Below are 26564 nucleotides of genomic sequence, written 5' to 3'. Positions count from 1 at the left end.
GGAAAGTCCTCTGAATGAAGCTAGCATCCTCCCAGGTGGCTTGATCAGCGGACATATTTTCCCATTTTACAAGCCATTCAACAATAGGAATCGAAATGTCACCTTGTACTCGAGAGCAATGAGTTTTCTTTCCAGTATAGCTTCCGGGGCAATAAGAATGGAGACTTCCGTTTTTCTTTCTATTCTTTTTCAGAGTGATGAAGAATATATAGGCTAGGGTTACATGCTACACTACAAACGCACGTCACACTTTTACAACACTACTGTCGATGCATAGTACGAAGACATATACACACTAGACAGTCCATGTCAAGCTACACCAAGTGCTCGCATGCCATGCCTGTACTACTACGCTGCTTATCAAGATGCAGCACAACAGATGACCGAAAACACCATCAGATCATGTGCTTATACAATTGCATCAAGCCCCAGTTTAGCAGCTTAATTAAGGTACAAAACATACTCAATACCATGCACGCACCCTGCGACGGTCTTCGAATCCGGAGGGGTCGACAAGTTTATTGTCTAAGCTCATGCTATGGAAGTAGAATCCATAACCACACGCCGGGAAGACGAAACCTTGAGGAGGGCGATCGAGTGGCACACCTCCACCATGGTGGGCCGCTCCATCGGCGAGTACTGAGTGCACACGATCCCAAGGTTGATCAGTTCGACGACGATGTGGCCTGCTTGTACCGCCGACAACATCGCATCCATGGCCGCTAGCCATGACTCTGCGATGATGGCGGCAACATCATGCGGGTGGTGTCGCCTGACCCAGTCATGCAGTGTGAGTCCTTCTTGGAAGAGCGCATCAGTCGGGCGCTTCCCGGTTATCATCTCCAGTAGCATCACCCCAAAGCTGTACACGTCACCTTCTGTTGAAGGGTGGCCTCCTAGTCCGTATTCTAAGACCATGCAACAAAAACACCATGAAAAGCACGTCACGTACATTTTACTCATATGCTATTGTATGTTAATTCGGTTGTCTTGTAGTAAATTACCTGGTGCGATGTAGCCCACGGAACCTTGCAACAACCCGGCAATGGAGCTGCACGGATCAGCAAAGCCGGTGATTTCGTCATCACCCATGTCCTTGACCAAGCGCGCGATGCCGAAGTCAGCCACGACGGCTGTCATGTCGTCGTCGAGGAGCACGTTGCCGGGCTTGAGGTCGCAGTGTATGATGCGGACGGGTGCGTAGTGGTGCAGGTAGGTGATCCCCTCGGCTATGTTGCTGGCGATGGCGACCAGCCATGTGAGGTCCATGCCATGGTCAAGGCCACCGTCAGATGGGTAGAGGCGGCTCTCGAGGCTACCATTGGTCATCCATGGGAGCACGAGCGCGTGGAAGTCCGGCTGGCTGCATGTGGTGATCACGCGCACCAGGTTCCGGTGCCGCGTCCATCGCAGCACATCGCACTCGCGCTTGAAGCTCCAGGAGACCTCACCGCTCACGGTCATCGGGTCGAGCACCTTGACGGCGACACGTGTGCCATCGCGGAGCGTGCCGCCGTATACGCGCCCGAACCGCCCCGCACCGATCAGCCTCGACTGCTCGAACCCGCCCGTTGCCTCGGAGAGCTCCCGCTGCGAGATCCTCGGGTGGTCCCCTCTGTTGCTTGGCTCGCCGCCGCCGACGTATGCCAGCAGCGCCGAGCGCCGCCCGTCTCGTCCCATGGCGTGGCAAACGGTAAGCACAATGATCGCCATTGTAAAGCTGGCAATAGTGAAGACAACGGGCAACACCACTCGTCGGTTGTGGAGCATGCTGTGCTTCCCGCCACTGCACCTAGCCAAGCCAGGAACCATCGACGCCGTCCTTGTGCACAGTCTGGCATTGCCGAGAAACGCGTCCTCCGAGAACCCCGCAAATGGCCCGCCCCTTGGCACCTCGCCCCAGAAGTCGTTGTAGGAAAAGTTAGCACGCTCTAACGACGACATGTTCTCCAAGGATGGAGGCAAGGCCCCCGTGAGGCTGTTCCAGGACACATCCAGGTACTTTAGCTCGACGCACTGGCCGAGCTCCGGCGGGATTGTGCCGGAGAGCCGGTTTGACGATAGGTTGAGCACTTCCAGCTTAACCATCTCGCCGATGGTCACAGGGATCGCTCCAGACACAAGGTTGTTAGAGAGGTTGATGTAGAGCAACCCGCTTAGCCTCGACAAGCCAGCTGGGATCTCACCTCGCAGCATGTTGTGGGAGAAATCAAGAGTTTGCAGAGTCACGCAGTGTACGATGCTCGGAGGAATGGCGCCGGTGAGCCGGTTCTGCGAAATATCTATGAGCCCGAGTCTCGGGATCATGCCCAGAGATGGTGGGATGTCTCCGGAGAGCATGTTGTTTGAGAGGTCCAACCGCTCGAGCTGCCACATGCTGGTGATGCTCTGTGGGATGGAGCCATTGAGGAGGTTACGGGAGAGGTTGAGGAGTCTGAGGTTGGAAAGGTAGGAGAGGTTCGCCGGGATCGGACCAAAGATTTTGTTGAACTGAAGGTGGAGGTTCATGAGGATGGGGGAGAGGCGACCAATGACAGGTGGGATCGTGCCGACAAGGTCGTTCCCGGCGACGCCGAGCTCCATCAGGCTGGTGCAATTGGTAAGCGAGGCAAAGAACGGTTCAAGGCTGGTGGTGTTCCGCTGGCTCGTGAAGAAGTTTCTCGACAGGTGCAAGAATTCTAGGCTCTTCATGCCACTGAACATGTCGTCGGACGGCAGCTCTCCGGTAAGGAAGTTGTCCTGCAGCAGCAGCCACCGGAGCTTCGTCGAGTTTGACAAAGAGCAGGGGATGCTGCCGTTGAGCTTGTTGGACCACACCACGAGCATCTCCAGATTGGGGAGCGGGCAATCCGATCGGATGGGGATCTTGCCGTCGAGAGAGTTGAATGATACATCAAAGTAGTACAAGGCAGAGTGGTTGCAGAAGATGGCCGCCGGGATGTGTCCGGAGAGGTTGTTCTCGCCGAGATTGAGGCATTCCAGGCTACGGATGCGCGCCAGCTCCCCCGGAATCGAGCCCTGCAATTGGTTTTCACTGAGGCTCAAAATCTCTAGTTGGGTGAGCTTCCCGAGCTGCGGTGGCACTGTGCCGACAAACAAGTTCTCGGAGAGATCGAGGCAGCTAAGTCTCGAGAGGTTGCCGAGTTCTGGCGGGACGCTGCCGGTGAAGTGGTTACGAGAGAGGTCGAGTTTCCTAAGGTGCCAGAGGTTGCCAAGTGTGGGAGAGACCTTGCCAGAGAGGGTCAGATTACTTAGTGTTAAGTTGACAACATGGTGTGTCACCACGTCGCAAGCGACCCCGGTCCAGTTGCACACGTCTGGCGAGCCCCAGCCAGCGAGCGCTCCCATGGGGTCGCCGGTCACTCCGGCCTTGAAGCCTAAAAGCACGGAGCGGTCATCCTCTTCCGACACTCCACCGACGCTAGCTACGCTGCGAAGGAGGAGGAAGACGAGAAATGTGAAGATGTGAACCGTGATTGACCTGGGTCGCCAGGACGCCATATGCATGAGAGAGAGAGAGAGAGAGAGAGAGAGAGAGAGAGAGAGAGAGAGAGAGAGAGAGGGATGCTCTTGAGATCAGAATCAGACCCGAGCTAAACGACGATTGGTGATTCACTGATTCTAATATAGCAGGGTTTGCTGCAGAGAACGTGGGGTTTTAAAGGAGAGTGGAGGAAGAAACATTGATCGCCCTGCCTAACTAATTAAGGTTTAGATATGATCTGCATGCATGTCTGTGGGCCCTGGTGGTTTGAAAACGCCAATGCAACTTGAACAAAAAGAAGCCACTTAAGTAGAGTTACCATCACATCAACCTTTGCTTATTGCTGCTATGGCTGCAACGACCCCAAAAGTACCTTAATATGACATGTGCATGGTCAATATTCCAATATCGTGTGAGATACTACCGACCTTTCACTAATGAGGCTCACAAACTTTGTTCTTTCGGTCAAGTTAATGATGTTTTGGATCACGCTTTTGACATTTTCAAATAAAATTGTACATCTTATACTAATGCTGAAGCCCTTTTGCTCTTGTATATTCAGATCAAAACCGGCCATAACATTAGTAAAATGTTTGAGGTAACAATCTTTCTTGAGTAGAACTAGTGTGTCGCTTGCTTTCTACTGCATGCTTTGAATCTGACTAATTGAAGCTAGCAAGTGTGCCGGTTGAAAAACCTAAATAATCTGAAAAAGATTACCGCAGTTCTTATCGAATCTACAACAACACTAAACTACAATGCGGGTAGTGAAAGGAAGTTCTTATCGAATCTACAACGACAATAAACTGCATTGCTTAACGAATCAGATGTAAGGAATAGTGCCGAGCAAATGTTATGTAACTTGTTTATGTCAATTTGGACGTGAAAGCGCTTGACTAATGGCCTAACTCAAGATCCTTTTGTTTTTATCTTGCTGGTGAGTGATGATGGTCAGGCAGATGACCGGATAATTAACAACTCAAAGAATTACTAGCACTAGTCGTTTGTACAAGTAGGTAATCCCCAACCATCAAGTCATTGGTCAATTCGATGGGTGCTAATTAACAGGAGTTGGAAAGAGCAGCGAACAACGTACGAACGATCGTGGTAGATGATGTACGTCCAGCAGCGTCACCCTCCCACCTAACCCGTACGCTATTTCAAAAAAAAAAGAAAACTAGCCTCTACTTTTTTGATAAACGGAATATATTAATATCAAGAGATAACAATTACAATTAACCTCTGCAACAACACACTACCCTAATGGTAGTACGGATGCATACACAAAAAAAAAGTCCCACTATGATAGTCTAGCTCTAGAAGCAACAATACAACTACCACCAAAACAACACCTGAACTCCAAGCTCTCCAAAAACGACGTCTTCAAAAAGGGAACAAAGGAACATTGCACACACGCTGTCATCGCTGGATCAAAAGATCTTAGATTTTCATCCTGAAAATAGTCTCCGCTCCCAAAACAATGCCTTCAACAAGGCCATTGCGAGGCACAACTAATTAAATTCAGACCTTGGATTTTCACCCTGAAAGATAAGACTCTGAACTTCACATGTGTTACCGCCCGTACTTGCATACTGCTGTTGCGAAACCCGGAATGCCAAGAAAGTCCCTCAACATCAAAGAGACTCAACCCTCCATTACTAGTCATCTAGTCCAGCCATTATTGGATTCTCCGCCTCTGATTTCACCATGGACCAGAATATCATCTGATGGCAACACAGAACATAGCTTCGCGCCGCTCCCTCCAGAACCAAACGGTCGGAATAAAAGCTTGGGGGTGCACGACCGAATACCACCCGATGCAGCAAACTCCAGGCATAAGTTGCACTGTTACATTCACCGGCGGAGCCTTCTGGAACTTATCACTCCGGCCAGATGAAGAAGGAGAAGCCTCAGGAAGGTCACCATCTTTGCAAAAGAAGAACCCTAGGACAGCCACCTTTATTAGGCAGATCAGTCGGCCTCCACGCCGCCGTCCGCTACAACCAACCAGCCGACCACCTCCGATGGAGGAGGAAGCCACCATCGCCATGCCCAATCTCCTCATGGTGCGGATGAAGCCCTGGATCAACTGGGTGTCGACGTCAAACAACGAAGCGTGAGGACCAATCGAGACCAACCTGAACCCATCTAGGCCCAGATCGGAACCGCCTGAACCACACTGCATCGCCGGCCACCGTTGTCACCAGCATGTCGTGCTCCTGGTTTCCGGCAACCGCGCCACCGCTACAAGGTTGGTCGGCGAGCGGGTGCTAGCTAGACCAAACCAGCAACTGAGGAAGTCCATCGTGCCGCACCACCAGGACTTTGCCCGGAGACGCCTCCGGCAGCGGCGGGATGGGGTGCAGGAGGGGAGGGACGCGAGGGGGAGTCATCGGGGGCCGCCCTAGCGCGGTGCGCCGCCGCCGCGCGGGGACGAGGGTTCAACTAGTCTCTATTAGTGCAACTCTGTACTAAATAAGCGACAACAAATATAGAACGGAGGATACTATTATTCTACGTATGATTCATGCAGAACAGTGAAGGAGTTAACCTTGTATACAATAATAATAGGGGTTATTTATTATCTATAATTCCCGTTTATTAGTATGTTCACCTTTTATGCTATTCGAAGAAAAACAATGATGTGTCCCTTAAATATGCTATTCTAAAAAAACCTCACAAGCACCTGTTGAGAGATAACAAGAAAAGAATATATCTAAATCTTGCCTCTAAATATGAATAGCTCATTTGTTGTTGGATGATCAAACTTTTCTAACCATTAGTATATTTATTGTAACAAGGATGTTGGCAACAACAAGGGTGGATCATTTGACTAAAAAATTACCCTGAACATACCTAAGTCATTGATATGTTGTGAAACACATTCTTCATGGTTAATAGAAATATCTTTAAGTGTTATATTATGTAAAAAAATCCTTAGACCATGAGCAAACTATAGCGCCCTCATATTGGAGGGAATTCTCGGATCTTATCAAGATTAAACCTAGATGTGAAAACTTAAGATTCAGGTATACCCTAAGGTACTAGAGCTTAACCATTCAAGTGTCGGATTTGTTCCTCTTAACGAATAAGAGATATGATCTAGACCCTTTCGGTATTGTGATGTCAACGCAATATTCCTGCGCAAATACTATGTGATAGAATGATAGTGATCATAGGACATCATCAATATACACCAAACGAGAAGAGAGTAATTGATACTGGATCGACATATTGTGATTAAGGAGTTGATTCATGGGAATACTTAAAGCCTCACCTTGGATTATCAACATACTGTGAAGTAAATGGATTAACATATGCATCAACACGGAAGATTAGGTTTGTTATTTCTTCGAGTATGCAATGGAACCATATGGACGTCCAGGTCCCAACGTGGTTATTCATCTGTAAGTGCTCGGTATCATTTTTTTTTCGATAAAGGGAATATATTAATATCGAGAGATACCAATTACACCCAGCCTCTGCAACAACGCACCACCCTAATGGCGCTACGGATGCACACAGCCAAAAAAAAAGGAAAAGAAAACTAAGAAACAAAAGTCCCGAACCGACCTAACAACAGCAATACAACCACCACCATGACAACACCTGAATTGCAGACTCTCCAAAAAACGACGCCTCCAAGAAGAGAACAGTGCTCCAACACCGTCGTCGCCCGATCAAAGATCTTAGGTTTTCACCCTGAAAATAGTCCCCACTCTCAAAACAATGCCTCCACTAAGGTCCTTTGCCGAGGCACAACCGATAAGGCGGACCTTTGGTTTTCACCCTGAAAGGTAGGACTCTGCTCTTCACATGTATTGTCGCCCCCACTTTCATACCGCTGCTGTGAAGCCCGGACACCAAGCAAGCCCCTCAACAACGCGGAGACTTGAACCTCCCTTAGCTAGTCCTCCCCTCCGGCCTTCATGAAATTCTCTTCTTCCGACTTTCATCATGGATCCATAGTCACTTGATGTCAACACAGAAAAAGAGCTTCGCGCCGCTCCCTCCAGAACCAAACGGTCGGAATAAACGCATGGGTGCGCACGACCGAATACCTCCGATCCAGCAAACTCCAGGCAAAGCACTGTTACATTCGCCGGCGGAGCCTTCCGGAACTCAACCCTCCGGCCAGATCACGAGTCCAGGCCTCCGGTAGGTCCTCCTCTTCACGCAAGAGAGGCTCTAGGACCGCCGCCTTTATTCTGGCTGGACCCCCACGTCGGCGACCATCCCGGGCTGGCCAACCCAACCCTCCACCGGCGACACCATCGCCGGCTTCCATGCACATCCATCTCACCGCCGGATGGCGATGATAGATCAAAAATCCACCACCACCAACCGCAGGCCGACCCTCTCCGGCGAAGAAGAGGCCACCTCCTCCGTCAAACCCAAGGCTGCTGCCCCGGGCGCCCTCGTGTCGCGGAAGATGCCCGAGATCGCCTCGACGCACCAACGAGAGGCGGGGGTGGATGGCATGGCGCAGACCGAGGGTCTGGCCGCCGCCCACCACCAACCCCTGCCGGAGTACTGCGGGAAGCCGACGAGAAGAGGGAGACCGCAACGCCGCCCATCCCACCCGCGCTGACCGGTCCGCCAGGGGACAGCCGACGGGAGGAGGGCCGCCGCCGCCGTCGCCCATCCCACGCGCGTCTTCTCCGCCAAGCATCGAGGAGGTGGGGATCCGGCCACCGATCTCCACGCGGCGACGAGGAAGGGCCCCCGCCGCCGCCACGCCCCGAGGGACTTTGCCCCCGGCGGCGCTACCGGCGGCGGCGGAGGGCAGGGTGCGGGAGGGTTAGGGTTGGGGGCGTGCTTGTGTCCTGTGTCTTGAGTGCTCGGTATCATGACTGTGTATTACCGAACCTGACAGATGATGGCACCAATCAACTGGATATCAGTTCGTTAGAACTTCAGGGCAAAGTAATATTGAAAGGGCTTCTTCCCCCCAAGGGTAACTCGAGGGTTTATACCCTTCTCTTCTTTTCAAAGAACCTACCTTGTGTCCCCAACTCGATCGAACAGTTATCAAGCACAAGGTGTTGTATTATAATTAAAACAAATATATATTATATATATAGTGTAGTAAATAAAATAAATATACAAGAAGTAAAGTAAAGTAAATGCAATATGAAACGTAAACTAAATGATATGCAAAAGTAAAGTGATATGGTGATGATACTGATGTAAACTTCATGAAAGAGCTAACAAGTATGGTAATTTCTTTTGTATTTTTGGATAAATTAAGTTTTGAAATTGTAAAGTTATTAAATCACCTCAAATTTTTAGCCCTCTTTAAAATTTCCTAAGCAATTTTTTTTACCCTATTTAAAATTTTAATTTTGATTTATGATACCTTCTTTAATTCTCAAACCTTGGAAAACTTGAAAAATATTTTATTTGGCCTCTTGAGTTTTTGAACCCATGATATAAGGTGACACATTTCATATTTTTCTAACCAAAACATAATTCAAAATGATTTTATATACTTGTTTTAAAGAAAACCTTTATTTCTCACTTCTCCAAAGGAACCCTATTTTATCTTGCGCTAAAAATTGCTAAAAAATTATGGAGTGATCCTAGATGTATTGAACGCATTTTATACAAAAACATCCCATATTTTTTTTAGACCAAAACCCTTTTAGTTTTAATTTCTCTTTTTTTCTTATTTTAAAATAATTACAAAATGATTTTTCCTAGATGGGCTAGTACCCATATTGGGTGCCCCGTATGAACCTCTTCAACATACTGAAACCCTTAACCTTTTACTTTTTTAAAACCCCTTCAAAATCTTCCAAAACCAATCTTTCCTATATGAGTTTCCAAATTTGCACCAGTACCAAGTTTTGAATTTTGGAAAAAGGTAGTTAGAAAAGATGTTAATTTTTATGTGCGGCCTCAACTACAAAAAACCCACCTCGTAATATTTCCAATTGTATCTTCAAAAGCCTCCATGTTGGTTTCTACTGATATGTATTTTCAAAATCCTTGCATTACAAAGTTTCAAAATCTTGGTTTAGAATAATCTTTTATTTTCTAGTTGGAACTCAAGTGAAAATTCCATCTATTTTTCTTTTCAAAATCTTGATCAAAAGCTTCTAGAAAAGTATCTGCTGTTCTGAATTTTGAAATTTATTGGTTTATTAACTTTCAAATTTGCAAAAGTTTTAGTTTACAAAAAATGTTGGGAGTGCAATTTGGTGGACGGGGAACTTTGAATCACCTCAAGCCAAGATTCCTAGCCTCCAGCAAACCCTAATGCCGACTATGGCATAAACCCAAGTGGCCACCGCTGGTGACCACATCCGGGGGCGCTGCCCCTGGATGGTCGCCGACATTCCCCACTCTGCCCAGCCTCCCAACCAAGTCCATTCTAAGCACAAAATTCCATGTACCTTCCACACTGTCCGTTTCTATCCTCTCCCGCTAGTGCCTCCAAAGTGGCACGACCGCCACCGCGCCTGTCAACACCCGGATTTTTAAGTCCAGATGCCTATTATGCCATTCATCGTAATCCCAGGAGTATTATTTTTGCGAGACATAATAGATTGATATCACAACACATCATTCATTACATACCATAAGCGTCTTACAAAATAGAGGATCACATGATCCAGTCTTACAACATAGTGGATCTAGAGATCCAATTACAAAGCACAAAGCGGAAGCGAAGTAGCGGTCGTGGTCCATCTGTTACACAGGCAACTGTTGACGTCAGGAGTAGTCCTAGTTATCATAGACGTCCTACTGTCCATCTTCTTGGTTCTAGTACTCCTCTTCATAGTCTGGCCATTTGAATAGCCAGGGACAAAGCCATGAGTACTTTAAAGTACTCGCAAACTAATACTAGTGTAAGCACTATCAACTATGGTAAGGGGGTTCTAAGCTCTAGGTTCATTTGCATAAAGCCAGTTTTATTTCATAAGCACTTAGTAATAAAAGACTCTTTATTTGCCTAACTAACTCAAGTGGGAACATTAGTGTCATTCCCACAACTCTGTTGTGATTCAAGTCAAATTCACCTTTCAAGTTCAAGTCACAAATCATATGTCACATTTTTGAAAATGGTCTGATGACGGAACAGTATGGCCTTTCTAACCGTCCATAACCGTGGACACGGCTATTCGAATAGTTTTACACTCTGCAGAGGTCGCACACTTTTGCCACAACATTTGCAATAATCCGTCATGGTTAACTGGCCCTGATTTATCACACTCCGTGTGCGGACTACCAACCATAACCTTTCACTTACATACCCTAGTATAGGCACCTCTCCCCATGAGCTTGGCCTCCTAGTGAAGACAAACCGTCAGCCTGGGAACTGCACAGGGCTTGGGCCGGATATTCACCTCATTTCACGTCATTTCACTTTCAATGGAGGCAGCCTCGGCATAATCCCTATGATGCTTGTTTAGAGGGAACCCATACTAAGATACATAAACTTCCAGTTAAGCCCTACCTATAATCAGGTATTGTGGGGGTACTCAAAAATTGGAATGGTATCACATCCGAACCCAACCATCAGTTTTTGTAAAGTTCACCATGTCATTCACAAGTCATATTCACCTTCAAAATCTTTCAATAGAATGACTCATCATTCCAAAGTTTTCAAAGTCATTGGTTTTCACATGTTCCCATCTATAGTAGTCACTTTTAGTTTTAGCACTAGCAACTAGTCATGAGGGGTACTATTTAACTTGTAGCTTTCTAGGCCTCTGGTACTACTCTATATCTAGATCAAGTAAACCATTAATCAAAAATAAACTTTGATAAATCAAAGTTAAAAACTTGTAAGGTAAAAACTTGGGATAGGATCAATAAGCATAAAGTAATATGTAATGGTGCCTTGCTCTTGTAGAGCTTTGCACTAGGGCAACTTGCAAGAATATTAGCTTGCCTTGGTTGATGTAGTGATCAAAGTTCTCTTCTTCTTCAAAGTAGACCTCCTCCTCTTGGTAGTCTCCGGTACTAGCATCTATAAACGAATACGAGGATAACAATCACCAATCAATACTTAAGGGACTACTTAGCCTTAATGGCTCACTCAAAAATGATCTATCATCATCACAATTACTTAGCAACAACTAGGGTTTTCTATTTAGGGGTAGGAAAATAATTTCCTCTCATTGAAATATTTATTAGTGTTTCTATTTATTATTCTTGAGAAATAATTTCCTCTCCTTGAATCTTGTTAAGATTTAATCTCCTCAAATAATAAAGTATGAGTACATGTTGACCAAGGTCATTACTTCATATTTATCATTTGGGGGAAAATGATTTAAATGGGGTATTACACCTCATGCAATTTAAATACTACTATAGACATGATTTAATATTCTCAAATAATAACATATGGGGTCATGAAGACAAATGTCATCACCTCATATTGAATTACTTGAGAAAGTGATTTAAATGAGGTGCCACACCACATAGATTTAAATTCCTAAATTTGAAAAATAATTTTAAATGGGCTAGTAATGACTACATAGCCATTATTTGATTCTAACCCATGATCATCTGAAATAACTATGTTATATTTTTACATAAACAATTAGAGTATTTGAAATGTGAATTATGAGAATTTGAATCACCTCAAAATTCATTATGGTTGAATTTTAATAATTATTTGAAGTTTGAAAACCTACTGCCTTGTTATTTTTATCACATAAATTATACAATGAATCTAGGGTTGAGACCAGTGTATTTGGATAGATAATTTCACAAGCTTTCCAGATATATAAATTTCATTAAATTTGGCTTTGTAGATTTGAAGTTATTAAATTTTGAATTTGACACCAGTATGCAATTTGACTGAAATGAATTAAATCGAATTCAAATTTTTGGGCCTAAGCGGGAAAAGGAAATGGGCCAGAGAGGGGTCAAACGGGCCAGCCCAGCTGAGCTGCCACGCGGGACGCGAGTGGCCTGACGGCGGGGTCCACTGTCAGCCTCTATTTCCCTTCACCGAAACGGTACGCAGCGACGACCGTTAGATTAAAAGAGGATCGGACGGTGCACGATCGTCACCTTCCGTGACGGCGAGCAAACCCTGGGCGCAGTAGAGGGGGTCGACGGCGGCTGGCTGGAGGCTCGGCGAGGGTTGGCGATGCAGGCAAACGATCGAGGAGTCGATGGCGAGTCGAAGGAGGGTCGAGGGAGCGGCGGAGGTTGCCTGGAGCTTCTCCTCCGTCGAGATACTGCCGCGGCGGTCTCCGGCGAAATTGGAGCGGCGTGGTGGCTAATGTGAAGGGGAAGAGGGTCGAGGAGAGGCAGAGGAGAGAGGGGAGTGGATTGGTGTGCTCAATGGAGGCCGGGGCGCTCTCCTTTTATAGCGATGCGAGGTGGGCGAGGGCGCGGAGCAGGTGAGTGGTGACGACGGCGATGGAGGTCACGCGGGGCCAGGGGAGTAGGCGCATCGTGTAGGCGATGTCACCGCGGACCTAACGCGCGTCATGGCGAGGACATGGGTTGACGGAGGCGGGCAGGAGACGTCGTGTACTGCAGGACCCGTGGCGGAGGACGTCGACCATGCCGTCGTCTACAGGGAGCCGGCGAGCCAATGAGGTTGTCTACGGGGTTGCTGGGGTCGTGGTGAGCAGGTGGGTGAAAGGAGAGGGTGAAGGGAGAGCTGTGTCGACGGGACGCGTGCGTGTACCGGCGTGTCCGGGGCGCGTCCATGCACGCTCTGGCGCGTCCTGGCACGTCTGGTTACGGCGTGTTCTGGGCATTGTCGGCTTCTCCTTGGCCAGGGCTCGCGCCAGCAGGTACAGGGTGATGAGGTGAGCCTTCAGGACAAGGTGAGAGAAAAAGAGGAGGGCCATGGTGAGGGTTGGCATGGTGGTGATCAAGTTGCCGGCATGGTGATGGCATGGGATCAATTGTGCATTTTTCTTTGTCTCCGAGGGCATGGCCTGCTGTAGGGGGTGAGACCAAAGAGTTTGACAAGGTTTGCTAGGTTGGAGAGAGCTAGGGTATGCAAAATTAATCAATTCCAACATGTATATGTGATACATGTAATGACATTGAGTGTCCTTGTGCTAGGGTGAGCATGGCTAGGCTAAGTGAGGTCATTGGGAGTTGTTGTGGTACCTGGTGCACTATGGAGGAGTACAAGAGAGGTGGGGTGAGGGGTACAAAGTGGTTGAAATAGTGGTTGTACCTCGATGTAAACAATTTGATCATAAGCCAAGGTCTCATGTGTGTTTGAATTTTGGCCAAATTTCTGCATAGATGTGTTCTAAATAATGTTTGGCATCCATTGGTGACTTTGGTTTGGTTTTTGGAATTGATTTGTGAAAATTCTAATAATTTGGGTAATATAGAATCTGTTTTAAAGTGGCATCTTGGCATCCTTATATTTAGAGTTTGACTTTGAACCAGCAAGGTTGACTTTGACTAAGTTGTTCACTTTCACGAGGTCTTGGATGAGGTGCAAAGAGTGGGGAGAGTTTGGTTTAAGAATCTCTAGATACAAGGGCTCAAAGTGGGTATCATGATATAATTGTCAATTTTGACCATTATCATATGTGGCATGATTTTAAATTTTCCTTTGCTTTGATTTGGGTTTCTTTGATTCAAAAAGTGTTCTTAAGTGTTTAATAACATTCTCCAACCAATGGCACAAGCCAAATTGGCCTAAGTTAAAGATTTACAAAAATGGCCATAGCCTCATATGTGAATTTCATATTTTTATTTTCATTTCTTTTCTTTGACCAAAGTCACTAATTTGAGTTCATTGGGGTTTAGGTTAGGTTTCAGAATGAGTTCAAACCATTTGGCAAGGTAAAGGTGGCATAATACAAGAATTGCTATTATGGCTATGTGCCACATATGTCTCTTTCCTTTATTTTATTTTATTTTTATTTGTTTCTTGTTGGCTTCAAAGAGCAAGGTTTAGGGTTTAATAGCATTGGTGAACACTTCAAACAATCATCATGGCAAATGTACACATATATGCATGATCACTATCCACTAAACTTAATTTAATAAAAGTTTTTGTTGGTTCCAAAATTTGGAAAAAGGAAATTCATTTTTCTTCTTTGTTTGAAAATTTGGGGTGTTACGCACAATATAGTATGGCACTGTGTAGTGGTAGCACACTCCCGTCCACGCCGCCTCCGTCCAAGCCGCCCCTCTTCTCATTATCGACACACCACCCATCGATAATCGCCTGCTAGTCATCCACCCCACGTGCAGCCGGCCCCCTGTTCGTGACCTCACCCGCTCGGCCACAACCGCCGCAGCACCTCTTCAATCCCCTATAATAGGAATCCCCCCTCGCCAGTAGACACTTGCACCACTACTCTGGCCCCTTCAACTTCTAGCATAAGCGTAGCCCCCTCGAGCTTCCGTGCCCAAGGCAACACCACCCACACTCGGACAAAATTTGTTCTCCCCCGAGAGCTCCCTTGCCCAAGCCAACACCAATCCCCTAGACCTAGGCGAGTCGGCAACTGCCCTGCTAGTGTGCAATGGTGCATGGATGTGACGTCGTCATCCTTGTATGATATTCCTCCACCGGTCGAGCACGGTCACCTCACATCCGAGCCCACCCCTTGTTTGTGACCTAGCCAAGCAATGCCCCACTCCACCTCAAGCCTCTCCGCCACCTCACACCCTCCATATCCTCGTCAGAGCACCGACAAGAGCGCGTCGGAGCATCGCCGGCATCTCACCGTGGCCACGTTCTCGCAAGAAATAAATGGGCGCACCGTTTTCAGGTTCGAGTCTCCATTAAGTGGTGGGCCCCCCTCATTAGCCTTTTAAACTTTTCCAACTATTTTTCCAGAAAATTTGATTTTTTTTCATGTTTTTAGATTTTAAACCCTGACTTTGAACTGATATATTTCCTAAAATACAAATCCTTTTGAGTTTATTTTGTCTGCATTGGTTTTGTGTTTAAAATATCTTTCGATTGGCACTGGTTTAAAAAAAATATTTTTGTTTGCTTGTCTACTTATTTAAAGTCTTGGGAATGGATTTTAATACATAAGAATAATATTTTTTGATGAAACCTTCAACCCAAACTTGGAGTTTAGTTTGTTCAGCACCAAAACACCAAAGTAATGGCATCAACATCTTGTGTGCTTGTTTACAATTTTTTTGGAATATTGAATCTCGTTTAAATACCTTGTTGTTTAAAATCTTATATGTGCCTATTATTTTGCTGTAATGTTTTGTTGTATTATCTCGTTGTATTACCTTTCTATATCATGTTGTATATTACCTTGCCTCGTTATTTTGCCTTATTGTATGGTGCTTGTACTTTAAATCTTGATATAATAGCACGTGCTACTATTTTGTATGTGCATATCACCTGTCATATTGCATGGTGCTTGCACCTTAAGTGGATTTATTTTACGCACTAATAACAACCCTGGTGCCTATGATTGTTTGCAGTTTCGCCTCCTCAAGTATTGCTTGGTGTAGACCTGCCAATATTTGCCGACATAGCATTTGCCTTTTTTTGTTCTCCCATTTCTTCTTTGTCGAGACTAGGGCGGAAAAATGTCAGCCCATGATCCACGGGGCTGGAGGCATTTATCTTAATGCTTCTTGTTCTCTCCTCCCCATGGAGCCCAAGAACCATTTGGTTTTAATGTGTGATTTCTCACAACACTTGACCGCCGACATTTTGGAGACAACATACCCCTACTCCCCACTTCATGGTCAATGGTTGGAAGGTAAGGCCGCCAAAGACTCGTGCGTGGAGGAACGGGATGCGTAACAAACTCCGCCTTAAAAATATATGCTAATAACAAGTTCACCAACCATATTCCACCATGCCAACAATAATCAATTGTACCAGTTTTATTCATCCATGCCAACTTGCTACAATTGCGAAAATGATATTTTTTCTTTTGAAGATTAACTATTTGCATGGTTTTTGTATTGTCAATACATGTGTGCATGATGATCTAGTTTAATTCATTTCCTTCAGGGATTACAGAACTAATGATTAATTTCGTAGGTATATTTTCTTTTATCTTCTATCCACTTCGTTGTCTAAATAATTTTCTAGTTCCTACGAAGCATGTTCTTCGTTATTCAGTTCTATCATGTTGAATGTTCTGTATTGGAAGACACGTGTATCTATTGCTATGCATTCTTACCTTGTTCAGTTAACTACTCTATGTCTCTCTCTCATTGTCTACATCTTTGTGCACACTCCATTGAACTTGATCAGCTGCAAACTTGTAGAAAGTTAATAGTACGGTACTTGTGGACTAGTTGACCTGCAATTGTAAACATGCATAAACTACTACATTCATATGTATACCCGCTAATTGTATTAAAACGACAAATATGGTATTTTTTTGGACACTAGTGGAAAACGGCCCTTTTGCACCGGTTCATTAGGGCCATATGCACCGGATTGTGAACCGGTGCAAACAATCCGGTGCAAAAGCCCCCCTCCCCTTTTGCACCGGTTTAGTTACGAACCGGTGCTAAAGGGGGCACCACGTGGCCCTCTGTGGATCGCCCGGCGGAGGACCTTTTGCACCGGTTCGTATTGCACTAAAACGATGCCGCGACAGACTCTGCCGCGGCAGGAAATTTACACTAAAACGCTGCCGCGGTAGACTCTGCCTCCATTCGAAACACGTTATAATGCATACATATATATAGGAAACCATTATATTACATATATCGATCGAAGTGACACACGTTCATGCATGTATATATATATATATGTCTACATCTACTTTGAAAATAATTTCTATTCAATATTGGATGGCGGGCACATAGTGATCTCCGTCTGGAGCTATGACTTGCTCAAGTAAGAATCCCGACAGTTCTTCTTGAATTGCTCATACACGCTCGGTTGCTAGAAGACCGTTCCGCAACCGTTGGATCTAATAATTTCAAGAAGGTACGGTGGTCAGTATATATATATATATATATATATATATATATATATATATATATATACCAGCACTATTCTGCAACCGGTTGCAGAATAATATTCTGAGCACCGACTTGTACTTTCCTGGACACAAGGTTGTACTTCCCGGATAACAAGGTTCAACTTTCTGTCGAACTTACCTGAACTTCCCGTTTTCTTCATAGGTACTGATTATACCTCGAGTTTCTCAACCATTTATCGGAACTATGTAAATGATACACCGTTGGATAGATAATGAAAAACCGCAACATTTTCATGTTCACACTTTTCACAGATTTTGCACGATTTAAATTTAATTTTGAAAATACGAAAACGCTTCTATTTGGCCAGAAAACGAACTTTTAGTTCGATTTTCGAATCGCTTATCGAAACTGTGCAAATGATATACCGTTGGAAAGATAATGAAAATTTGCAACTTTTTCATGTTTTAAGTTTTTTCAAAATCCTCACAGTTTTTGAACAATTTTGAAAATACCGCAATTCGGACGTACTAAAAAACGAGCGGACAGTAATTTGGATGAATTTTTTCAACCATTTGTCGGAATGATGCAAATGATATGGCGTTGGAAAGCTATGGACTAGGCGCAACTTTCTTATTCGAATTATTTTCTCTAATTCCTTACAGTTTAAGAGAATAACTCGAATTACTGTCCGCCCGTTTTAAGTGACGGGCACTGAATGATTTCCCCGCGATTTCCATTCGGGGTATTTAAACAATGGAAATGATATACGGTTGGAAAGCTGTCAAAATGGCGCATCTTTCGTATTGACCATTTTTGCCAAATCCGAACGGTTTAAACTAATTTTAGAAGTTTTGAAATCATATTTCCGGTATATTTTGTGGGATAACGGTTTGAATTTGATGGCTTAGATCCATTTATTTGTTGTAAATGTTGTAGGTACTGAAATTAGACATATACTCTACCATATAAAGCTTTTGGTGACAATGATTGAAGTGGTTGGTGATCAAAACGATGAGATTTGGACAATAGATTTCTGCCCCATAAAAACAGAGCGTTGAACTTCTCTCGACGTGAACTTGTACTTACCGGGAAATAGGGTTGTACTTCTTTGTGCGGTTTCATGTAAGTATTCAGTAAAATAGAGCTATAATTTTCACCACACAAAATGCTCAGCACAACCACGCGCATATGAACTTCCCGTGACATGTCCTTGTACTTCCTGGCCTTCGTGGTTGTACTTCCTGGAAATGTTTTGATGCTAGTGCGTTTTACAAAAACTAGCATGTGTGCTTCGAAATGATAATTTTAGATTGTCCCTATATTCTTTTTAAGAGATTATGTACTTCCTGGATCCTAATATTTGAACTTCACAACGTTGCTATGTGAACTTGTGTGGGGGGTATTTTCTTGATGTAATTACCTCTTGTACTTACTGTTGTGTCCGCATGTACTTCTCGGAATCGCTGCTCGTACTTCCTCGTAGATGATGGGATTATTTTGTTTTTTTCTAAATTTGGACTATATCGGGTTTCTTGTACTTCCTATATTAAGTGTGTGTATTGCTCGTGTCGAATGGTTGTACTTCTCATTGTCAAGTATATGAACTTCTTTTAAGGGTGATGGGATTATTATTGTTTTTTCTATGTGGACTTATGTGGGAGTATTTTCTTTGAACACTTTTAATTCATGTAATTACCGCTTGTACTTCCTATCATCTCCGCGTGTACTTCTCGTAATCACTGCTCATACTTCCTCGCAGATGACAGGATTATTTTGTTTTTCTACATTTAGATTTCACCGGGTTTCTTGTACTTCCTATATTAAGTGGGTGTATTGCTCGTGTCGAACGGTTGTACTTCTCATTGTCAAGTATATGAACTTCTTTAAGGGTGATGGGATTATTATTGTTTTTTGCTATGTGGACTTATGTGGGAGTATTTTCTTTGAACACTTTTAATTCATGTAATTACCGCTTGTACTTCCTGTCATCTCCGCATGTACTTCTCGTAATCACTGCTCGTACTTCCTCACAGATGACGGGATTATTTTGTTTTTCTACATTTAGATTTCACCGGGTTTCTTGTACTTCCTATATTAAGTGGGTGTATTGCTCGTGTCGAATGGTTGTACTTCTCATTGTCAAGTATATGAACTTCCTCGCGGATGAAGGATTTTTTTTGTTTGTTACACATGTACTCGCATCTTGCCCTTCTTGTGGTCACAACTTGTACTTCCAGTGATCAACGGTTGTACTTCCCGCAGGATAAAAAATTCCAATAAATTATACTAGCTCAAAATGAACTTATGCACTTACCCGTTTTGAGTACTTTTACTTCCTAGTTAATGGTTTTTTAGAATTTTTATTCACTTCCACGTGGACCGTGTACTTCCAAAGACCGATCTATTGTACTTACCAATGTTATACTACATATACTTCCTAAGCCTGATCTCATGTACTTCCTGATGTTGAAACTTTGCACTTCCCAGCGACATTATTTGTACAAATTGGTTGTTCTTTTTAGTAATATTTTTGAACTTTTTGAACCAAAAATGTGTACTTTCGGGCATTTTAAGAATGATAAAGTTACATGAAATTTTGTAAAAACATAATGTTTTAAAAACAGAGTACTCGAACTTCCCGGCCTTCATCGTCAAAATGATCTAACACTACTGAACGAGTGCATTTCCAAAAATGCTGCTAGTGTACTTTCTTTCTGAACTGAATAATACACACAAGAAGAACCTGCTAGTCCTTCGGTTACATTTGCTTAAACAATTGGTGGCAAATGCTTAATCATGGGGAAAATAAATAGATTTCCAATGGTTTCTAGTCCACGGTGGTGAAGTTTCTCTCTAACACACGTTGTCAAGTTTAGGTGCTCCCAATGGTATGTCATGTTCCATCTCTTTCTGCTTTTTTTTTAGCATAGTGCGACCAAATCAACAGAACCAGAAGCTTGATTTGAAAAAAAAGAGTGGAGCAGAGTGGAACCCAACAACTGCCGCAAGAACAAAACCGACGAAGAAAGCTGACCATCCAACATCAGCAACAACATATGTGTTTTTTTTCCGCATTAGCAGCAGTAGCGGAGAAGTGCTGACCGAATCAGAAATTTCCTACAAGAGTAACAACGACGAAACTGAGCAAATAATAAACACATATCATTGTCGAGCCCAGCCATCCACGGACGGAGAGATGAATGAAACATGTACTTGTTACAGTCTAAAAACGAAACTTGTACTGCCCGTAGAAGATAGAATTGAGAGATGAGAAGAAATAGGCTCGGCCATGGTCGGCCGCCCTGCAGCTGGCCGGCCGTGTTGGCTGCGCTGTTGGGGAGGCGGGTCGGCGTAGGACCTTTGTTGTGCGCAGATGGCAGGGAGTCATGCCGGCGGCCGCGAGACAGAGCTGCAGAGCGGGATTACAGTCCTGCACTTCACCATTGGCAGCCAAGCAATCTGAATTTCGTCTACCGCACAATGTAACTTAGCACCAGAGCAGACACCACATGCTAAGAAAAAAATTGAAGCATCAAAAACAACTAGACAAACTACTTGTTGCTTCGTTTCAATGTCCGTTTTTGCAAATAGGGATGGATTCCTGTACCTCCGTTGCACTTCCTCTATTAACCCAAGTGCACTGCTCTAGATCAACAAACGAATGGGGATGGATGCAGAACCACACAGGAGCGGCTCTGCCCATGACCTGTGTTGTTAGGCAGCGGGAACACAGACTCTGATGACGCTCATGAGGCCAAGTACAGCAGCGTGCGTGGTGGAGTAAGGATGTGCTGCGGCCACATGAATCCAGAGGCGGACCAAATCTTGAATGGAAGCAGCTGATGCGACAGGGAATTTTGGTGCAGCCGCGGTCGAATTCCGAGCAGGGTCGTAGGCGACGGGTCGGTGGTGTCGGCAGTACAGGTCGGGGGTGCCGACAGTATAGGTCTGGGGTATCGGCAGTACAGGCCTGCGGCAGCGATGCATACGTGGAGGTGACAGTATACGTCGATCTGGTTGTCGGTGGGGCTCGCTCCGGCGATGCGCAGGCGACCGTGGAGGCGGCGCTAGCAGAGGCCGGCAAGCCACGATGGGGGAGACCGGGCGGCCAAGTATGTTGACCGCAGGCGCCAAGAATCCCGGCCACCGGAGCCAGGGGAGACCGGCGGAGTGCCGACGGAGCAGCCATCGGAGGCCCGTCCCACCCCGACCAGGCAGGCTCGTCCCGTCCCGACCGGAGGCCGCACGCGGGGCAAAGGGGCGGGAGATCAACCGGAGGCCGCGCGCGCAGGGCCAAGGTTGGGCAGCGGGGGAGGAAAGCCACGGCCGGCGAGGAGGAAGACCACGACCGGCGGGAGCCGTCGAGTATGGAAGCGGGGAAGAGCTCTGGCAGCACGAAGTCCCATCAGCGGCGCGAGGAACTGGCCGGCGGCAGGGGAAGGCGTCGGAGTCGTGCAGAGCGGGCCCGGCGGTGGGGGGCGGCGCGCCCCGGCTGTCTGCGAGGATGGCGGCGGAGGGACCCGGCCGGCAGCGCGCTCCGGATGGCTGCCAGGATTGCGCAGCGGGCGCCGCGGCATCCAGAATGCGGCGACCCGGCCGGCGGCGAGGTGGGCGGCAGCACGGCCGACGGCAGTTAACTCATTGGGGATTTAGGGAGATCTGAGCTCGTGCGGAAGGAACGGGTAGGAGTGGGCATTTTTCTGTTTTTTCTCTACAGGGTTCAGTTCTTATTTTCCGGTGCGTGTCGCCTCCTATACAGATCGTTGGTGCTCAGAATAATATTCTGAGCACCGGTTTCAGAATAGTGCGACCCTATATATATATATATATATATATATATATATATATATATATATATATATATATATATATATATATATATACGGTGGTCAGTATACACCAGTTAATTTACATATATATATATATATGTGTGTGTGTGTGTGTATGTGAATGAAACACAAGGTGATAAAAGAAAGTCATGAATGTTGTTTACGTATATCAAGTTGTTCCAAAATTTTGGTCACATGGTTGGTATTCTGGCGGATGAACTCGCAAACGTAGAACCCGCATAAATTATTCCCGTCCTCTTGTCTCAAGCACTTTACGAGAACAAAGTTCAATCAAAATAATATATAATCAAGGATGATAATGGTATTGAAACTAGAATCACATGGTTACACACACACACACACACACACACACACACACACACACACACACACACATATATATATATATATATATATATATAACACATGGAGTAAGCGAAAAAGATTTAATGTGTGAAGAGTAACACTGACGCGAAGTTTTAAGGAAATAGTATTTCCCTTTTGTATGAGTTTTTCCTTAAGGCATATACCAAGTTATTCTCCGTGTCCTTGGGAGAGTTGTCGACAGTATACCCATTCACGGTATACGGGTCAACGAACCCAAGATCATAGATTTGCCCCTTGCGGCATTCGCGGATCTTCATTCTGCATAATATAGATAGTTATATGCATGCAATAGACGAGCCGCGGTAGAGACTTAATTACATAAATAATACTTACAGACAGTAGGCACTCAGCAGAGATTTGTCGAGGCCGTCTTGATTGAATAACTGAAATAATTCACAAATTTCGATGTTCATCACATCAGTTCGCCCGTAGTGCTCATCTCTGATTGCCACCATGATCCAGTTCTGACAGTTCTTACATGCATCCAAGTACCAATTGTGCAGTCTTCGCAGTTGTGTTGATAGATTAGGCAACTCCTCAGCTCTGACAAGAGGTTGCCCGTACTTGAACTGGTATGCTATTTGAACATCACCCGTGTTCAAGAATTCGATGCGGCTTAACTCCTCTAGTTGGGTAGCGGGCAATCCGCTCGGATGGGGATCTCGCCGTCGAGAGAGTTGGATGATACATCAAAGTACCACAAGGAAGAGAGGTTGCAGAAGATGGATGGCTGTCGGGATGTGTCCGCCGAGGTTGTTCTCACCAAGATTGAGGTACACTAGGCTCCGGATGCGAGCCAGCTCCCCCGAAATCGAGCCCTCCAACTGGTTTTCGCTGAGGCTCAACTCCTCTAGTTGGGTGAGCTTCCCGAGCTGTGGCGGCATAGCCTCGCCAAAGAAGTTCTCGGAGAGATTGAGGCATGTAAGTCTCGAGAGTTTACCGAGCTCTGGCGGGATACTGCCGGCAAAGTGGTTGCCAGAGAGGTCGAGTGTCTTGAGGTGCGAGAGGTTGCCAAGCGCGGGAAAGACCTTGCCAGTGAGGTTCTGGTTACTTAGTGTTAACTTGACAACACGGTGTGTAACTGCGTCGCAAGCGACCCCGGTCCAGTTGCACATATGTGGTGAGCCCCAGCCAGTGAGCGCTCCCATGGGGTCGCCGGTCACTTCGGCCTTGAAGATTAAAAGCACAGAGTGGTCGTCCCTCTTCTGACACTCCGCCGACACTAGCTACGCTATAGAGGAGGAGGAGGACGACGAGAAATGTGAAGATGTGGACCGTGGTTGGCCTTGGTCGCCAGGCCGCCATGAGAGAGAGCGTGGGATGCTCTGGAGATCAGAATCAGACCGGAGCTAAGCGAGAGTGGAGGAATAAACATCGATCTGCCTGCCTAACTAATTAAGGTTTGGACATCATCTGCATGCATGTCTGTGGGGCCTGGTGATTTGGATAAACTAATGCAACTTGAATAAAGAAGCCAATTAGCGTTAGTCACCATGCTTTTGCTTAGTGCTGCTATGACTGCGACCCAAAAGTACCTTAATATTTTTGATTAAAAATATATTAATATTAAAAGATACCAATTACATTCAACCTCTGCAATAACGTAATTCCCCAACGATAGTACGGATGCACACAATCGAAAAAGCGAAAAAGAAAACTAAGAAACAAAAGTCCCACTACAGCATCCCAGTCCTAGCAACGGCAATACATCCACCACCAAGACAACACCTAAAATACAGATCTCCAAAAACGACGCCTTCAAAAGGGGAACAGTGCACCAGCACCGTCGTCGCCCGATCAAAAATCATATGTCTTCACCATGAAAATAGGCTCCGCTCTCAAAACAATAGCTTCAACAAGGTTAGACCTTGGGTTCTCACTAAGTACCTTAATATGATGTGTGCATGGTCAATATTCCAATGTCGTGTGAGATACTACCGACCTTTCATTAATGAGGCTCAAACTTTGCTCTTTCGGTCAAGTTAATGACGTTTGGATCACACTTTTGACATTTTCAGATAAAATTGTACATCTTATACTAATGCTGAAGCCCTTTTACTCTTGTATATTCAGATAAAAACCGGCCATAACATTAGTAAATGTTTGAGGTAACAATCTTTCTTGAGTACTAGTGTGTCGCTTGCTTTCTACTACATGCTTTGAATCTAAAAAAGATTACCGAAGTTCTTACCGAATCTACAACAACACTAAACTACATTCCGGGTAGTGAAAGGAAGTTCTTATGGAAACTACAACAACACTAGTAGAAAAAAGACCTTTCATCCCAACCCATTAGTCCCCAAATACTTTGATCCGGGATTAATGGGGTCTTTAGTCTCGGTCTGCTGGTGAACCGAGACTAATGCTCCGGCCGGGATTAAAGGGCTACGCAGCCTACGCAGGCCTCTTTAGTCCCGGTTGGTGTCCCCAATCGGGTCTAAAGGTTTTTTCTATTTTTTTACTCCCCATAAATTGCATCCTGCATAAAGATTACTATTTTTTTTTGCTATAAATTACGGATTTTATATTTTTTTATGAAAGCAGGAAGATTTTTTTTTGCTATAAATTACAGATTTTATGTTTTTTATTTTTCAAAAAATGAAAATTAATAATTGCATCCTGCAAAAAGATTACTATTACCTTTACGCAATTTTTTGATTTAATTTTTTTTAGGTTTTAGGTTTGGCAAAAAAATAAATTTTAAAAAAATTAAGAATTAAAAAATTAAAAATAATACGAATTAAAAAGTTAATGTTTATTTATTTATTCAAAATTATTATTACATCATTAGTTTTGTTTATTAAAAGAATTATTTAAAATTCAAATAATAAAGAAATATGACATCGACCAACATGTTAATAGGACTGATATGATACTACTATCACATACATGCGCGCGGAGCACTTGGATGCGAGACGGGATGGAACTCAGAAGTTAAGCGTGCTAGTTTGACCACGAGTAAGTAATTTGACTCCGGTTTACTGCGGCCGGCCCAACTGCCTTGGAAGAGAGAGAGGTATATCCGCAGCCTACTCCGGCGGCGTCAGGTAGTGTTGTGGATTGGGACTTTGTTCGATCTGCAGCGGAGAGGCCGGCGATTCCCGATAGTCGAAGACATGGCTGTCGCTTTCGAAATGGTAATGTCTGTTTTTTTTCTGCATATGTGTGCTCTGATTTCAGTCTATCTCTAGCTCCTGCGCGTTTTCATTTTCGGGCAGTGTCGCTGGTTACGTTGTCGGTGCTTGGTTGTGAGGTGTGGGTAGTTTGAATTTTTTATCAGGTAGCGATGCTGCTGTAGTTGCGGAGCCTATTCACTGTCATGGCAAACCTGCAGAGTGCAGTTCATGTTGACCAGGAGTCCGAGCTCGCCGAGGTTGGATTATGGTTCATACTAGGTTAATTTCATTTGTGTTCCTGTTCTCTGTTGGTGAGCTCCACCTGTAGTTTAGGTTTCAGGTTTGGTGTGTAAGATCGTCTAATTTATATTAGGGCTCAGTTGATTTTGAGGTTATATATTTTTCTTACTTTTCTTGAGCAGATTTTTCATGTTTTCACTGGTGTGCTCACGCCTTGAATACATTAGGTTTTAGTTCCGTGGTTTCAGCATGATTTTTTTCATGATGTATGACTCTATTACTTAGTTGATTGTGGGTTAGTTTTGCACTTCAGATTTCTGTAGGTTGTCAGCATAGTTTTTGTTTTCAGTGCTAGTAGATGGCTGCTGCATCCACTTGGGCAAGAAAGTAGCTGGGCTAGATAAGAAAAGGTAGCTAGCTTCAGAATGTGTAGAGAATTTCCATCCAATAATTTTATTTCTGGCCATTGGAATCGATTTCCTATTCTTCTCGTGTATGTACTGCTACTAGTGACAAATGGTTTTGCACCTCCAGCTCAAATTGAAGGAACGCAATGCCTAGTAGTAGTTGTTGATAGCAAAACAGAGTGCGGAACACATGTGGGTTGCAAATTAGCTTACAACTCTGTAATCAATC

General features: G+C 44.9%; 1 pseudogene; it reads right to left on the bottom strand.

Moving 5' to 3' along the window:
• Positions 1-380: 380 nt before the first annotated feature.
• Positions 381-23877, bottom strand: LOC127330389 (uncharacterized; annotated as a pseudogene).
• Between the last annotated feature and the right edge of the window lie 2687 nt (positions 23878-26564).

This window comes from Lolium perenne, chromosome 1 (assembly GCF_019359855.2).
Source record: "Lolium perenne isolate Kyuss_39 chromosome 1, Kyuss_2.0, whole genome shotgun sequence".
NCBI classification, from domain to species: domain Eukaryota; kingdom Viridiplantae; phylum Streptophyta; class Magnoliopsida; order Poales; family Poaceae; genus Lolium; species Lolium perenne.
This window is presented reverse-complemented; position numbering and strand designations above follow the sequence as displayed.